We start from the raw sequence: 18,574 nt of genomic DNA, 5'->3' as shown, positions 1-18,574 counted from the left end.
AGAGTGTAGAAAACAGTCAATGAAGACACCTGATACCAACAGTGGGCCTCTACCTGCATGGGCACACATGCACATGGACCTGAACATACACATGTTCTTTTTCTTCAATGTTCTGGCATTGAACAGAGGTTTTGGCATATTAGAGCTGTGTCTATATTTTTCTTTTTCTTTTTCTCTTTCATGCTTAGGCTATGGTCCATACAAATCAGAAAATAATGTAACTATGTAAATGGAGTTATCATTGATGTTATCTATGGGAGCTTCATTAAGGTTGGTATTTCTAATATTTAATGATTAAACTGCTTCTTGTCTCCTGGTATGTCAAGATGCCCCATCCCTATTTTTTCTTCTTTTGTAAAAACTTTCTGTGTATCTCCATCCTAACACCATACATATGTCTTTTTCTATCTCAATTGTTGTATCAATTTTGACACTAAATGTAAGCATCTAAGGTGGGGAAGTTACAGCCATACATTACAAATATTAATATCAGGAGTTGGAGAGATGGCTTAGTGTTGAAGAGTACTTACTGACCTTGCAGAGGACCTGAGTTAATTCCCAGCACCACATGATGGCTCACAACAGGTCAGTAACTTCAGTTGCTGGGGATACTATGTCCTCTTCTGGCCTCCACAGGCACTGCATTCACTTGGTACATAAGCATCTATGCAGACAAAAATACTTATACATATAAAATAAAAATGAACCTTTATGCAGAATACAGACACCAAAAAGAAATTAGGAAAATATCAACATGATATTACTTCAATCTAGATTTTTAACATGACAGTTTTATTCTAGACTCATCTAGAATGATACTTTTAGCATTATCAACCACCCCACAGAGTCAGGGAAGGGCTTATATCCCAATCTGATTCTCTGCTCTCATCTCTCATCCTCGCTACAGAAGAGGTGAGAAAGAACATTGGAACCTTTGGTAGCCAACTTGTAGTCAATTGGGGATGCTGCCAAGGTACAAAGTGGGCACATGGGAGTTAAAGCATAGAGACAAAAATAACTAGCCTTCCTCTAGAATTGTTCCAGCCACATGAGGAAAAAGTTATCTAGCTTTTAGCTTTTTGGCCAAACTGAGTTTACATTTGTCTTACATACATACAGAATATTTTGGCAGATGCAGAAGAAAGACAATCAGTGGATTGGGAGTAAAGAGAGCAGAAGTGTATCTCATTGTACACACTTAGGAAAGTATTCAGTGAGTAGACTGTCGAGGTTTTCATTATTTCCTTATGGAAACTTGGACAAATCACATCACTTTAGTGAATTTTCTATAAAATGAAATGTTAACAGACATTTTTCTGAAATCGCTCTGTGTTGACATATGCATATATTTATGATGACTACTGTAAATCTTTGCTAGTATTAACTCTAGTTTTGTATGTGAGGGATTATTTCTTTGTATTTTCCTAGTTTGAAATTCTCTTCATTGTATTCTTAAGCACCAACATTTTAACACTAATTACACTTATAAAAGTAATAAACATCATATATTTTAACATATGACTTAACATCCCTAAAAAGCATAAGATATTTGTTACAACATGGCTATGGCTAAACAAGAAGGTATTTCACAGTAAATCACAATAGAGACTTTACTGCTTCACTCTGTACTGAGAGAGATCACACTTTTCTGCAGCTGTTGGGTACATTGCTGTTATGTGATGTTGTATGAACTGTAGAAAAACACTTGCTGCTTATCAGCTATATTTAACACCTAGGCTTGTTCAAACCATTTGAACATTTGTTTTGCTTTGTGCTTGATTAGTTTTCTTTTTTTTTTTGTTTGGGTAACAAAATTTGTTTTCTTAAAATACAAAAGAATTCAACGTGATTGTTATGAAACCAAGACTAAAACAAAAACGTCTACTTGGAGAGCTTCCACAGAGAAGGTTAATAATTAGTTCTTTTTTAATTGGGGAGCCTACTAGGTTTGTATAATGTACAAGACAGTGGTGACTGGAAAAAGAAGAGTCAAGGAAATGTTCATAAAACTCCAGCCGTATTGAGACTTCTATAAATGTCAGAAGCTCTCCATGGTAGGTGGAGAGCATGTCATGATTTGACGAGGTTTGTAGTCACTATCAGGTTTAAGTTAAAAACTGTTTGAACTCTCTAATGCAGTTGGAGAAGCCATTACTTAAATAAGATGGTAAAATTGACTTCCTAATCTCTCAGTGCTTTTAAGTTTTCATGGCTGTCTATGTAACAATTGCCTTAATATTACTTGGCATGCCATCATTTTTCCATCAAAATAATGACTGTTGTCCAATTTATAGATACAGTACATTTTTGCACTCAAATTAACAGTCAATCTGAGTCAGCTGTGAGATTTTTCTCTTTATATTGTGAATTTGGCTTCTAAAAGGGGGCTATTTCAGAGTTAAAACACTAATAATATTTATCATGTACTTAAAGAGTCCTGGTGAAGGAATAACTACCATTTTTGTGGCAAAACTCAGTCAGAAGTTAATTGCATATGTATGAAGGTAAAATCAATGTTTAGTATTTATTTTATCTCCTGATCTTCAAGTTTCAACATAAAATGTCCTTGCACATTTTGCCACATTATGAACAGAGAGATTTACCAAGTATAATGCATGTAAAAATAATCTAAAAAGATTCTTATTTGGGGCTGCAGAGATTTCTCAGTGGTGAAGAGCACTGATTGTTTTTCAATAGGACCCTGATTCTACTCCCAGCTCCCATAGGGCAGCTTACAACTGCCTCTAACTCCAGAGCCAGGGCATTTGATGCCCTCTTCTGGATTCTGCAGGCACTGCATACACATACTACACAGACATACATGCAGTCAAAACACCCATACGTGTAAAATAAAATGAATAAATAAATTTAAAATAAAGATTCTTATGATTATTGATAAATAATAAATCCTCAGAGAAAATGTATCATCTTTCAATGACCATGATGGCTAAGTGATGCTACTTTCATTCCTTATTTGCTCTAAGTAAGACTGTTCATAAGTAACAGTTTTTTATTTTGTAATATACTGATGTTTACTTCTTAGTAATCTAACTTCTTTTTATTTGAGAACTAATTCCCTGATTATCAGTGTTCATTTATGAGTCATCCTAGGGCATAAGTTTCTTAAGGCTTGTTGTATAGAACTGTCTTCAAGCAATCCTGCCATGATCTTCAGGAGTTCTGCTAGACCTGCTCACAAAGATTATCATATCTGGGCTTGTTGACTGTTGATGAACAATTATAGAAGGAGGGATAGGGGGGTCATGAAACCCTCACACAAGTATCCAGATAACCCTCCTAATGACGAGTTGTATATAATTCTGCCCTAATTGTGCATGGACTCAGGGTATTAGGGAATACCTAAAGTGGAGAAGGACTAGAAAATGAGGCTACATCTATGTGGCTATGGGAAAGGCATCATCTCTGCTGGGTAAAGACTTCCTAGGGTGGCTGTTGCAGGTGGGAAGCTTCCATGCTCCTGTTAGAAAGCCCAAATAAGCACATTGGTTTCCCAGAGTGCATTTGGTGGAATTGTGCCTTGGCTTGTTGTTGGAGCTTTAGGAGGAGGGGTAGACATTGTTTATACCTTAAGGCTTTATTATTTTTATTTTAAACAACACTCCTAAACTCTCCAAGGTATCAAGTACAATTAATATAATATCCTCAGTAGCTACTCTCCAACATAGAAGCAATATTTGAATTTCAACAGTATTAGAGACTCAGAGGAAGGAAAGGAGGAAAGAAGGGAAAGGAGGAAAGAGAGAGAGAGAGAAAGAAAGAGAGAGAGAGAGAGAGAGAGAGAGAGAGAGAGAGAGAGAGAGAATATTGAAAAAAGTAGAAAACCCACTTGGTTGAAAAATTCATTGGTTAGTACAAATTTAAAAATATTTTCATTATTATTTTTCAAGAGGTATTTGTATTAGGGCTTAGAAATTGATGGGAAACTGGTCTAGGTAGAGTATGTGCACAGATGGGATGCCATTAGCACTCCAGATGCTACTGTAGTAGACTCCTTTTGCTATATTCAACATTGATTGGACACAGTTTGGATGACAGAGCAGAAGCAACTGTGGAGACAGAATCAGAATAGCAGCTACTGTTTGTTTGGTCAAGGGAGCAGGATAGTATTCGGTGTGGCTTCTGGGTTTAGATAACACTACATTTTTTAAAACTGCATGGAAGTTAAACCGACATGTTCATTTTGTAAAATTCATGGAATTTTATATGGTTAAGGTAGTTTATTGTATGCAATATCTTTTCTATAAGGTTTGCTCATCCTCCCCCAAAGGAAGGGACTCCCTACAAAACCACTGACTTTAACTGTGTTTTAAAAGTTATCATGAAAGGTCAAGCAAAACAAGAGCTAATGTGAATGAAAAGACACATGAGCAAATCCTGACCACATCTTGTAACAGGAAAATACTAGCACAGAACAGATATATAATACAGTATTAGTCTATGTTCTTCTTTTTTTCTGACAAAAGCCACAAGGAATATACATTAAAGAAAGGAGCCTTTTTTGTTTTGTTTTGTTTTTAAAGACAGGGTTTCTCTGTGTAGCTTTGTTGCCTTTCCTGGAACTCACTCTGTAGCCCAGGCTGGCCTTGAACTCACAGAGATCCACCTGGCTTTGCCTCCCGAGTGCTGGGATTAAAGGCATGTACCACCACCACCACCTGGTCAGGAGCCTTTTTTAATGTTGGAAACTGATCAGACATATGCAGAAGGAAGAAACAAGAAACCTGCTTCTTACCATATATGAAAGCCAATTCAAAATGTATCCAAGACCTACCTGTAAGACCTGAAGCCATGAAGCTACTAGAAGAGAACATAGAGTGGGGGCTCTCCAGACATTGGGATAAGACTGAGGTTTTTGCCTACAACACCAAAGGCGTAGGCAACAAAATGAAAATTAGACAAATGGGATTTATGTTAATTAAAAATCTTCAGCATATAGAAGAAGCAGAAAAAATACAGACAGAAATAAGTATTTTCAAATAATCTATTCAATCAGGTATCATTGTCCAGAATGTATAAGAAGCTCAAACAGCAAAACCCACGTAATCTGACTTGAAATGCATAAATCATCTGAGTAGATATTATACCTATATATGCCATTTGCTTATAATAGATACTGCATCTACAACTATACTACAGAACTCCTGAAGTATGTGAAAAAAGCCTCAAGCTCACTGTTTACCAAGGAAATTTGGATCAGAACAATGAGATGTCATCTCCTGCTGCTAGAATGACTGACAGTTACACATCTGAGTGGGGACATGAAGGAACTCATTGGTGGGGAGAATGCTGAATCAGCAGAGGCATTATTACCATGTGGAGGATTCTCAAAAAACTAAAGGTAGAGTATTATATTATTTAGTAATTCTACTACTGGACATTATCTAAGAGAAATGAAATCACTCTACCAAAAGATAAGTATACTTTCTCTTTACTGCTCAATTTACAATCTCTAAGAAAAGAAAGCAATTGAGATGAACATTTATGAATGAATACCTAACAAACTGTGTTATATACACACAATGAAATATTACTCAACCATAAGCAAAAAATGGACTTTCATCATTTGCTACCAGTAACATGGAAGGAACTAAAAGACATTGTTTTAAGAAAAATAAAACCAGATACAATAAGACAAGTACTGCAGATTTTCAATTCTTAATAATTGGTCTTAAGAGTTAAAGAAGGACAGGGTTGGGGATTTAGCTCAGTGGTAGAGCACTTGCCTAGCAAGTGCAAGGCCCTGGGTTCGGTCCTCAGCTCTGAAAAAAAAAAAAGAGAGAGTTAAAGAAGGAGTGTTTATAAGGGAGGGGGTTGTGAGTGAAAGAAACTGCATTTGTAGTTAGGTAGGAAGAATTAGTTCTTGTCTTCCATAGCTCAAGTAAGTTGACCGTAGTCCACAACAATTTATGATGTACTTCAAAATATTAGAAAAAAACAAAACAAAACAAAACGAAGACTGCTAGATAGTGTCTTCTAGGCACAACAGGGAAACTGCACTCATGAAATCTCAGTAATATGGTCACCTAAACAAGACTTACACAGTGATCAGTTGACATGTCAGTGTGAGTGGTGGAATTTCTAAAGCTCCATCCCTAGATGGGAAAGCTGTAGACAAACAAAGGCTGCCGAGAGGAGAGAATCAGTCTTCTCCAAAGATGAGCCTCCTGATAGGCTATACCATCCCAAGTGGTCAGCCCTGAACACATGTGCACATGAGCAAGAGTAGATGAACAGAATGGTGTGTGTGTGTGTGTGTGTGTGTGTGTGTGTGTGTGTGTGTATAACCATTACAGAAAGGGCCATGCATTTGAGGGTGTGTATGAGAGGAGTTGGTGGGGCAGAGGGAGAAATGTGAATGATGTCAATACAGCACTTATGTGTGAAATCCTAAAAGACAAAAAATACAAAAATTTAAATGAAAAAAAAAATAGGAATGGATCCTCAGTTTCCCAGTTCATAGAAATTAAAAATGTCGGGAAAAATCCATATGGAAATTATCCTCATCTTTATACATTATTTATGACTAAAATGTCATACTTTACTCTGTGGTAATGTACAAATATTCTGTTAATTAAATTGATTCTAGTTCACAATGTCAGAATTTATTCATTCAATTTACTTTATTATAAAAAAAATCCTTGGGAAGGAAAAAAAATTATACACCTTAGTTAACCAGACGCAAAGACTATACAATGTAATGAAGTCATACACAGTTAGAATTGGCATTCAGAACAGAAGCTGTGAAACTTCACATTACGTTTCTGCACATATCCCCCTACCAAAACCAAAACTGACAGAATTGTGAAAAAAACATTCCGACTTATATATACTCATGCTTATCACCTGCATCCACTCCTTCCTTATCCCCTTATATGTAGCCTTTTCTGTTCTCTTTTCTTCATGTTATACTGTACCCACATACACATATACTCACATATTTACATACATTGTTGGCTAGATTCCACGAGAGAGAGAGAGAGAGAGAGAGAGAGAGAGAGAGAGAGAGCGAGCATGTGGTTTCTTTCTGAGAGTGTGTGACCTTGAGTAACATTAAAAATTCTAAGTTCACCATCTTCCCACAAATTTTTGTTGTTGTTGTTTTGTTTTTCGAAACAGGGTTTCTCTGTGTAGTTTTGGTGCCTGTTCTGGATGTCGCTCTGTAGACCAGGCTGGCCTCGAACTCACAGAGATCCACCTGCCTCTGCCTCCCGAGTGCTGGGATTAAAGGCGTGCACCACCACTGCCTGGCTTTCCCACAAATTTTGAAACATCATTTTTATTAGAGTTGAATAATATCCCATTGTTTTACTATGCAAATTTTTATTTTCAATTCACCTGTGTTTGGACAATGAGGTTGATCCAATTCTTTACAATAGTGAATAAAATAACAAGCATAATAAATGGAGTATGGCGTGTCAGACAGCTTCAGTTTATCTTGTATGTGTATGTGAGAGAGTGTAGCCTCACATATGGCTATCAGAAAGACAGCTTTTGGGAATCACTTCTCTCCTTCTACTTTATTGAGAAAGGATCTCTCTTGTCTCCTGCCTCACCTCCCGTCTCTCAGTAGGCATCCTGGGACATCTGTGTGCTAGTGTATCTGGCTTCTGAGGACAGAACTTACACCACCAGGCTTGCACAGTAAATTCAGTAACTCCGTTTACCAGTTGAGCCGTCCTGTCTGCCCCCCAAATTTAGTGTTGAATGGCTCAGAAAAACACTGTGTACCCCTACAAGAGAGTGGCTGAGAATGTTTGCCATTGTGCACATCAAAGCTTGCGGAAGGTACAATTGTGTGTGGCTGTGCATGAGTTGGTGTAAAAAACGTATGGGTGGGGGGGGGGTGTTGTGAGCCACAAAATAAGTACAGAGCACAAAGTGGTAGGGACAGTTGAATTCAAGTATATGTATTGTTTTTCTTTCAATTTCTTTGCATTTTTTCAAAAGTTTCAAAGCAAAAAGAAACATTTTAAAAGGCAAGGGAGAGAGGAGAAAAAAACGAGTCATTTCAAATCTCCAGCCACAGGATTCTTGATGGGCTGCGGGGAGGACCAAGATGAAGCCGAGCAGTCTGGGGAAGAATGCTCCATAATGGCTTGGCGACACCGGGTGAATTATATTCTTCACGGGCAAACCCCCTGAACACTCACCGTCCTAAATCTTATTTTTATATGGCACACATTTAGAAAATTTAGGAGTGTCCTGGAAAGTTATAACAGCTGGTGTGCGAGTGTTGGGCCTCGGGGCGGGGGGTTGGTTGAATGTCGGAGGAATTCCGAGGCCTCTGGAGAAGTGTTGCAGAACAGGGCCCCAACTGCCTGGGAGCCCTCAATGTGAGAAACAAGTCTCTGGACAGGGCCTGACAGATGTTATGAAGGGGTGGTGCTAAGTGCCTTTTTCAGGATATTAAACCAGCATCCTAACTGGCAAGAAAAAAAAAAAAAAAATGAATTGTCCCTGACATTGTGTCAGCTCATTGGAGACGCAGCCTGGCTACTCCGTGAGCTCTGGGAACCATTACACAGGATCGATCGGCTCCCAGGCTGGAACCTAAATAATGATTCCTAATAAAACCTATTTTAGACTGTTTGGGCTAGAGAATAGAGACAGGTCACCAAACATAATGCACTTAAAGCCAGCCCCCCCTCCCCTTTCTCTCTTTTTAAAGAGATGAATAATGGGAGAGAGATCTGGTGATAAGGCCGGCGGGAAAGAAGGCCTTTTTGCTGCTGGCCAATCTGCTTAGCTGATGGCTGTAAACGGACACCCCTAATGAAATAAAAATGTCTCAGTTCAAGTACATAGCTGTGCGATTGTTAGCCACGCTGAACTCTGGCTGGGATCCTGATGAAGGGTACTAAGTAACTGGCTGACAGTTTCCCATACCTTCCTTCCTCCCCAGACCCTCACTGAAAAGCAAATAAAAGAATGGGGATCGTGCCCCCATATTAAAAGACAGTAGCAGCCTAATTTTCCTCCAGAGAGGCAGTGTGCTTTCTCATCTTTGTCTTGTCTCCCTGCCTATGAATGGCTTATTTGACGTCTCAGAGCCCAAGGCTGGTGGTCAGTCGTGGCCAGCTTGTATCCTACCATGTGCTTTTTTTTTTTAAAAAAAAAAAAAAAAAAAAAAGGCAAACTGGAGACAAAAGAGGCCTGTGCCTGAGGGGGGTTGTCTCAGCCCCTCTGCGTGCCCTCTTCCTCTGAGCTGTTATTTCAGACAGCAGACAGGAGGAGAAGCCCTGTCCAAACTGTGCAAAGAGGGGATGGCTGTGGTTACACTGGTTCCCCCCCACCCCACTCTCCCTCCCAGCTGGCAGTTGTCTGATTTCAATCAGTGGCAGTTCCCTGCACATGTCCAGCCATCAATCTTCCACCGGCCCTGGATGAGTGTGGCACAACACGGGGCCGTGTTCCAGTTAAAAAATAGCCTGGGCCGCAGCTTTCCGTCTTCAGCCACTGATAAGTATGCCTTTGATATTTTTATTAAAAAAGAAAGAAAACACATTGGGAAATATGTTTCATTTCTTATGGCACAGAACGAAGCCCCTGGGGCCGAAGGGGATTGAGGTCCGCTGAGTGGGAAAACAGACAAGACAGCGCTGAACTCTACCTTGAGAGCCTTGCCAACCTACCCACAAAACAGGATCCTTACAGTTTCTAAAAGGGTGCATCCAGATAGCCACCGGCCATTCTTTACAAACAGCAAAGCAGTCTCATAACCCTTCTCCAACCAGGACCTTGCTTGTCCCCAGTGGCAAAGGCATCCTAAAAGGACCGATTCCAGCCCCTTCTCTTGTCCCGTTTTGGACTGGTTTTAGAACACCCTTCCGAACTCGTCAGTGTCTTCTGTTTCATTGCAGAGCCAGAGGAAGAAAGGAAGGGGTGGGATGGCAGTGGGGATATTGTGGGAGATGGGCAAGTGTTGCTGCAATGAAGGGTGCCCCTGGCTGGGCTCCTGAAGGCGCTTGCCCACTTAATCACCTCAAAGAGATAATACCATAAATAGCCTGTCATCGTGTTTAGCTGCTCATTTTAAAAAGAAGCTACCCATCTTCCTGGCAGAGTCATGGAGCACTTTTGGAGGGGCAGAGATGTAGACACACTGTTCCTTGGGTATCCCTTCCCCAACCTTTGTTGTACAACTCCGAGGCTAAGGAGAAGCTGATCTGGATAGGGTCTATGTTAGTTAGAGTCACTATCATTGTTGAATTGGTGGTGTGTGTGGGGGGGGTGTTCAGATAAGTGACTGGGTACACAACTAACCTTCAGCCATGAGCAGGACCACAGGCAATATTTGGGGAAGCTGGTGTCCCCATTTTGATGAGGAAGTGATTCATATCAAAGTGGAGGAGAGCCACAACAGTTTCAGAATGACACCAGGAAATTAACTTTCTTTAGTAAGTACCATGTTCAAACGTTTAAAAGGCTTGCCCTTCTGGCAATCCTTTTCCCATGGATCAATTGAATCCAGTAGCTCCCTGCACACTGCTTTTTCAACAAACTCAATAAACCTATGCTAGTTTTGAAATGCTAAATTTCTGAATTAATTAGGAAAATTGCTGTCTATGTTTGTCTAGATGTTTATAGTGCTTCTTATTATGGACACAAAGACTACAATATAATTTTAAAAATTATTTAGTTGTTCAACTGATATTTTTGAGGAGTTAACCATGTACTAGACATAATTCTTAGAGATCAGGGTATAGCAGAAAAGTTAAGCACTCCATGGAGTTCACCCTCTAGAGAAAGAAACATAGAAGAAAAAATATAAGGTATAATTCTAGATGCAATATTGCTGCTGATAGTAATAGAGATGGCTTTCTGAAAAGATTTTATTTGAATAGAAGTTGAAGAATGAGAAGCGAGCCAGAGACACATCTGAGAGAAGAATGTTTCACGCAGACAAACCTGCTTACAGATGGAGACAGGGCAAGCCGATTGTAGGGTGAGTAGCCATCCCAGACTATCCAGGACTAGGGGATGTAGGGTGTTCCCAGGACATAGGATATTTAATGCTAAAAGCAAGAAAGTTTTGAGCAAACATAGGGTTACCCATATTATGTACGACCACACATTCTAAAGGAGAGGCTGGGATATGGAATGAGATGGTGCGGTCCACTGGGACACCCTTGTGTGAACAACTGGAGGCCATGGTACGGGTTATTTTATTCTGCTTCTAACAAGCAGGCTTATCAGGCTCTTACTGTAGAAGTAGTTCCCATCATATACTGACACTGACTCAAGTTAATTAGCATGTAGCACCGAAAAGACAGAGTTAATGACATCCTAGTTTCTGTAAAATTTCAGAAAACGGAAATAGGATCGTGTCTTAGGGTTACTACTGCTGTGATGCAACACCATGACCATGGCAACTCTTATAAAGGAAAGTCTTTAATTGGGGCTGGCTTATAGGTTCAGAGGCTTATTCCATTGTCATCATGGCAGGGAGTGTGACGGCACGCAGGCAGACAAGGCGCTGGAGAAGTAGCTGAGAGTTCTACATCCAGATCCACAGGCAGCAGCCAGAGACACCGGGCCTTGCTTGAACATTTGAAACTCCAAAGCCCACCCCCGGGTGACACAATTCTTCCAACAAGGCCAGACCTACTAACAATGCTGCCATTCCCTAATGAGCAAGCATTCAAATATATGAGCCTGTGGGGGCCATTCTAATTGTTACCACCACAGACAAGCACGCAGTTAGCATGGTCAGGCTGAAGTTATTAAATTCCAATGGAAGGATTAGCATGGGCAAGGAGGGGGGTTTGCTTTTAATCCTGCAAACTCACATTTCTCAGTGGACCGAGTGAAGCAACATTCATTTTCTCGTGGATTGAATTTATTTGTAGGGACAGTAGGAGGGCGGGCTCAATGACTATAAAGGCAAATCTGGGAGCGTTTGATGAGGGGGTTGAACCTGTAAATTTCACAGGGTGGAGGAATCCCCAGGCATTCACGTGGTCATTGAGTTCCTGGGGTGCTGTCACAAGCCGGTGCTTATCTTCTGACTCTTTGGGTACACATGAGCAAAAGCAGAGCAGAGCATAAATCCAGACAGAAAGCTGGATGGAGAGTGACAATAGGGGACATGGTATAGTGTTACCCTGGCCTGAGGGAGGGGGGCTTCATATCCTGTACCTCATGCCATCAGGAGCTGCTGGAGGGACATTAAACAAGCATTCATAAGAAGCCCGGGAGGAGAGCACTGAATTGATCATTTCATGCATCTCTTGTGGTTATAGTGGACAGAAACTAGTAAGGATGTCTCTGACATTTTGCTACATGTGTCTCTCTAGGTCTATCTGGATCATTTGTACATGTGTCAACATCTCTAAGACAAGTGCAAGAATGTCTCCATCATTGTTCATCAAAATTTCTTTCCTGCCTGCTCAGAATCTGTGTTCAGCAGAACAATCAGAGTCATCTTTTAAAGACAACTTCATGTCACCCCTTGCTTAGAGGTCTACTAATAAGGATGGGGTAAATGGCTCCATTGGAAAATCATTCATTTTGCAGCTCCTAGGATCTGGATTTGGTCCCCAGAATGAATACATTAAAAATAAAAAAGTTGTGTGTGGTGGCACCTCAGCACTGGGGAGGTGAAGAAGGCAGAACTCCCAGGCTCTCTGGCCAGCCAGTATGGATCGTTGATGGGTTCCAGGCCAGTGAAAGACTCTGCCTCAGAAAAAAACAAGGTGGACAGCATTTCCTGAAAAAGGACAGCTGAGATTATCCTCTGGCCTTCACGTGCACATTCTCAAGCATGCACGCACATCTTGAACACATGAACATGCACACGCAAATACAAATACGTCACACATTAGAAAACAAAACAAAAAGTGAAGTCTGCCAGTTGCTTCCCATTATGTGAGAATAAAGCCAAAGTTTTAGTCAGGACCTCCACGATGCGATCACGGGGCTGGGCCTCTCCCCCCGGGGTCAGGCTCTAGTAGGGTTCTCCTCATCCACATCACTTCAAGGCCTTCTGAAACATCCCACACTGTGTTCACGTGAGATCTTGCCTCTCATGAGTCCCAGCCCTGTGATGCTTTCTTCCACATTTTCCTGGACTCACACTTTGATATAGTGTAGATATCTACTCAAGTGTCACTTCTTTAGAGACAACCCTGTGTCTCCAATATCTAACACAGCCACCCTCGCCCTGTCACCTTCTGTCAGCTCAGCCTGCCTCACTATCGTCATCACATCCAGCAGCTATCTATTTCACTCCCTTCATCACAACAGGAAGAGAGTCAGGGCATGTGTGACCACCTCAGAACTCTTCTCTCTCTCTCTCCCTCTTTTTTTTTTTTTTTTTCCTTGAGAATGGTGCATCCCTACATGCAGCTGAGTCAGGGATGTTTGCTTTTCTCATCCACTAAATTGTCCATGATCACCCTTCCCAAACCTTTTCTCTGCCATGGGAGCTGTACTTTTGAGATATTACTTCTCACATTGCAGTGGCCAGACCTGAGTCCTGGGTTGGCCGTTAGGATTGAAATAGAAATTGGCCCAGCAAATAATGCAGGTATTCCTAGGTTCTCTTCCTAATACCTTACTAACAGCATCTCTTCAGAATACTGTATTTTACCCTTTCCTAGACTAAGGTTTATTAGAATATCAATAATGACATCAAAAGTGTGTTTTATTTTTTTTTTAATCCAGGACAAATGAAAAACTATTTTAAAACACATTTGAGGTAGGATGTATTACTGTCCAGCTTGCATTTCAGCATCCTTTCAGCATTGAACAAACCAATGAATGATACACTAATAATTAAACCACAAATAATATCTTCGTCAAACAGCACAAAAGTTAAAAAGAAAATGTTTTGTGTCTGATTTTATGTTGGAAATTTACTATAAGCTAGATTGTTCGGCACAGACTTAATATCTATGTAAAAAGCCATATTTCTCTAAATTATGTGCATGTGGGTAGAAGGGTGGTATCCAAATTTAATAAAGAACACTTTGTCTCCCACATTGTTTTTCAGCCTCTGTGCATATTTATCACATAAAGTATTTTTATACTGGGTTCAAATCAGATTAAGGGTGAAGATACTTGATATGAATTTGACCTGTCTGGTGACACTATATGAGTAGGTCCCTGAAAAAAAAATACACACAGACACACACACAGAGACAGACAGACAGACAGACAGACAGACACACACACACACACACACACACACACACACACACACACACCTGCCTCCCAAGTTCTCTAAGCTCTTGCTAAGACATACCTCAGCCTTGCATCTCAAATTCATTAGAAGGACAGCTCAGGAGAACATTCTACTTTGATGAGACCCTGGAAGAGCTTAACTTCTCAGAGTTTACCAGCAGTGGCAGGCACCAGTCTTGTTTTCTGTCAAGCATCATATAAATACATCATTTAAAATGTTTATTTAAAAAAAGATTTATTCAATTATAGTAGGCAATTATTTATGTCTATTACCATTTATGTGGACAAGTATATTTCTAAGTATAAGACATTTTTTGCAAATGCATACTATATTAAGAAATGTTTAAGTGTCTCAGAATGATAATTTCCTTGTATAATGATTATTATCTAAAATAGCAACAGCATTTAAGTGCACAATCGGTCCCAAATGACTTTTAAGTTAAGGATATTGACCGAATTCCATGTGATTTTAGACTTTTTTGTTAAATTAACATACTAGAATAAAAAGAAAGCCAGTGTGTTTATCAGGGAATGACTTTTCTTTTTCACAATGAAAAATAAATATTGACAGTGTGAAATTGGTGAATAGCTTTTTCATAAAGGGGCAAATCTTTATTTGTAGGCTTTCTCATGTTGACCACAGAATCAAGACTAACCCCAAACCTAACTAATGTTGAGGTACAATTTTGCTTGTTCAGTCCTGCAAAAGTCCTTGCCTATTGACCAGGAGACATCAATTACATTTTCAGAGACAAGCCCTGAGCCTACACGAATCTTCTCAGTTTTAGGAAAAGCCACACCCTGCACTAGTAAGTCTCAGGAGAGTATAACCTCCAGCATCATCATTTCTACATCTTTTCTGCCACCAAGACTTGCAAATATTGCCTTCTAGCTCTAGCATCGCCAGAAATTAATCACCAGTTTGGGATTGCACATCCACCAAAAACAAGATCCAAGGCTGTACAAGTATTCTCCTTTCTGGAAGTAATGGTGTCATCTAGCCATATTTGAATAAATAGCAAACCATTAGATGTACATTCTAAAACCAGAGCTACATCTGAGGGAACACATTTTTTAAAAAAAAAAAAAATGCAAAATAGTGGGTAAATTATTTCACATTTCTTAAGGACATCCCATAAGTGTTTTAAGTTGTTTTCTAGTAACTTTCCTTAAAATTAATGGACTTAACTTGTAGAAATCTAAAAATGACTTGTAATAATGAAATGAAAGAAATTATATCTTAATAGAAAGTTCTACTTTATGAAAACACAATTCAAATGAAGCATACCAAAGATTTTCTCACATATAATATTCACAGGTCAAAATGGTGGGAAATATTTTAAATTTAGATGACCGACAAACAAACCCCTATGTCAATGACAAATATGAAAATTTTAGATTTAAATCTCCAATCTATTATTTCCAAAACTGTCAAAAGTTGGGCAATTTGTTTTTGCTCTCAGTTCCTTCCCTAATAAAATGAGGCTATCCATGCCCTTTCTACAGTCACATGTGGCCTCTGCCCTTATTTCTCTCCAAACACCAGTTCACATAAGTGTAAACTCAGAAAATTCTGAGACAGCCATGACCATGTAATTATAAGAGATAAAATACAAGTTGAATTAACTTGAGAACAATGACCAGCTGACTGGTTCCATAAAAGTTTGGATCCAGCAACCTGTCTATGTCAGCCATGAATTATCCATTTCATTACTCTGGGATAGTTTTCCCCATGTAAGTGAAGAGTGTCTGCATGTACCACCTACAGATCTATTTAGATTTAAATCTGGAAAACAGAGACCATTTAACTTACTCTATATAATTATCCCCAAGGAGTTCCAATTGGTGCTGGCTGGGACATGTGCCTAACCATGCTACATATTGTGCTTGAAGGAATCAAAAAGTACAGTAATGAAGTTCATTGCATATGACATCACGGTATGAAGGATGGGAAGCAGAACGTGAAAAACAAATGAGACCAAATGTTAGCCACACCCAGTGAATCTATATTTAGTATATAAGAATTGAGCCACTTTATTATAAATTGCTGGTCAGTGCCACTCTAGAGTTCACATAATGAATATACCCTGTGTGTTTAGGAGTCTCCTTCCTTACTTTTGGGTTCTTCTTTGAAAGGAAACAAGCAAAATTAAAAACCAAATAAAAGTGTCCATTTTTATCAACTCTAAAGACTATCAAATTTTGAATGGCTGCCACAAATAGTAAATTCCCTACAAATGTCTCATGGAAATGAGAGAGAATAATAGAGAGTGAGATTGTGATGGTAGCAGAGCCAAAATATACTCCGAAAAAGGGTGGGGGTGTTACACCCCTAGGTCAAAGGGTATATCTAAAGAGGAAATGCAGAAACAAGAGTAAGCAGGTTGAAGGCAAAAGCCACCACCCTTCACCCATTACTCAAGAGAACAATTAACTTAGGAAGAAAGGAGAAGGATTTATGAAACAGATTCTATAGAAACTCTTATTTACATAAAGCAGTATCTAGCTGTGGTAGCTAAGCCTAAGGAAAGGTCTGGGTTGCCAGCACTGTATACTTATAGGAAATCCATTCTATCTATTCCACAAGCACTCAGTTTTTGTAATGAGAAAATAGAAAGAGATTCACATTAGTACAATATAAAGAAGCCTTAAGAATAAACGAATGAGTGAGAAATAGAACTTATCAACAGAATAACTTGCCCGGAACCCGAAATGTTACCATGGAACCAATTATGTTTTAAGCAAGTACTTGCCATAACTATTTTAAGTTAATGGAGCAGTAGCCTCTATGAATGAAGGTCACAAAACAGAAGATTGAGAATTCAGTGAAGAGATGAGTAGACAGTGATAAAGTATAAACCAGCATGAGTTAACAAGAGCGTAGGAAAATAAAAGCCTTAAAATTGGGGAAGGAAGTAGATGCTTGAGAGGGCATAAACACTGTGGTGAAATAGAAATAAACAGTGAGGAGATTAATAAAGGACACGTGTACACTGAAATAACAGATTTAAGAAAAGTGTTAATTACAATAGTAAAAGAAAACGTCACATGTGTAACTGGAGTCTATGTTAGAGAGAAAACAGAACAAATGTTTAAATATACAATCTAGTGAAACTCTTAAAAGACACATTCTCCCACCAAATGAACAAAGTAGTTGCATCTAAATATTAAAAGTAGATGTGGTGATTCATTTTAGTTGTCAACTTGGCGCACTTAGATTCATCCAGCAGAAGGGCTCTGAAAATGTGTGGGAGAAATTAATTATCTTGATTGCATTACCTGGCACTCTGAGTAGTACAATTCCCTGACTAGGACCCTGAATTGTCTAAGTAGAGAGGGACTGAGAAACAACATAAATTCATTAATCCACAGTTCTCTCCTCCAGTCAGCAGATGGAAAGTGATCAGTTCTCTGAAGCTCGTACGCTGTGACTTTCTGGAACTGTGAACAGAGTAAATTCATCCTCCCTTTTGTATGAGTCATGGTATTTTATCACCACAACAGAGAAGAAACTGAAACAGTAGGTAATATGTCACTTTTCAGGTTCTTAGGGAACAACTGGACTTAACAACAACAACAATACCTTTGGATAGCTGGAAAAGAACACAAAAGGGGTGTGTGTGTGTGTGTGTGTGTGTGGGTGTGGGTGTGTGCGTGTGTGCGTGTGCGTGTGTGTGTGTGTGTGTGTGTGTAAGAAATCAGTCTTCTTGAATTTATTTTTATCAGAATTTATAATGACAAAAATCAAGCCACATCCCTTAAGTACTGAAATCTGAAATTAGACTTTCCATCCTGTTTTCAGATTCTTATAAACATGTTACACACATGAATAAAACCGTACAATAACATAAATGTCAACCTACTTAAAAATTAAAAATAATACAAACAAAATCCCCTGCTCAAAATGTAACAAAACAGAGACTGAAGGATGCAACCAACAAAATATGCTCTCTTTCTAGCCATTAGAAAGTCTTAACACTGATTTTTCTCAAGGAGAAAACTTAATCTCAGAGAAAAGACATTCCACATTAGAACTTGTATGATACAACTAATACAATATTCAAAGAAAATATTGTGGTCCAAATATTTTATTAATAAAGAAAGATTAATAAAAAATGGAATTGAACATGTGTCTTAAAAACTTAGAGGTGGAAAGGTGTAAGCAGCAAGGAGAAGTGGGGATGGGGAAAATGAGGAGCCTTGGGAGAGAGGGTTAGTCATAACGAGAGGTGTATTAAGAAGCCACTGAAACATACTATCTTGTAATTAAAGAAAAGCTATGAAAGTTTTTTTAAGACATTAAAAATATGACTGACTGAAAACAGTCTGATATGAAAGATTTTTAACTCAAAGAGTTTCCATTTCTCAT

At 39.1% G+C, this 18,574-nt stretch overlaps 1 long non-coding RNA gene across 2 annotated transcripts; it reads right to left on the bottom strand.

The window, feature by feature from the left end:
• Positions 1–544: 544 nt before the first annotated feature.
• LOC131918876 (uncharacterized) lies at positions 545–17,816 on the bottom strand. Of its 2 annotated transcripts, none has more exons than XR_009381110.1 (3): positions 16,019–17,816; positions 14,267–14,388; positions 545–664 (listed from the first exon to the last, which is right to left on the bottom strand). It is a non-coding gene; the product is annotated as an uncharacterized LOC131918876 (long non-coding RNA). The 2 variants fall into 2 exon arrangements; XR_009381109.1 differs by lacking the exon at positions 545–664 and adding an exon at positions 11,843–12,083.
• Positions 17,817–18,574: the final 758 nt, after the last annotated feature.

Source organism: Peromyscus eremicus, chromosome 8b, assembly GCF_949786415.1.
Source record: "Peromyscus eremicus chromosome 8b, PerEre_H2_v1, whole genome shotgun sequence".
Lineage (NCBI taxonomy): Eukaryota > Metazoa > Chordata > Mammalia > Rodentia > Cricetidae > Peromyscus > Peromyscus eremicus.
The sequence above is the reverse complement of the archived record's forward strand: the minus strand, read 5'-3'. Positions and strand labels throughout refer to the sequence as shown.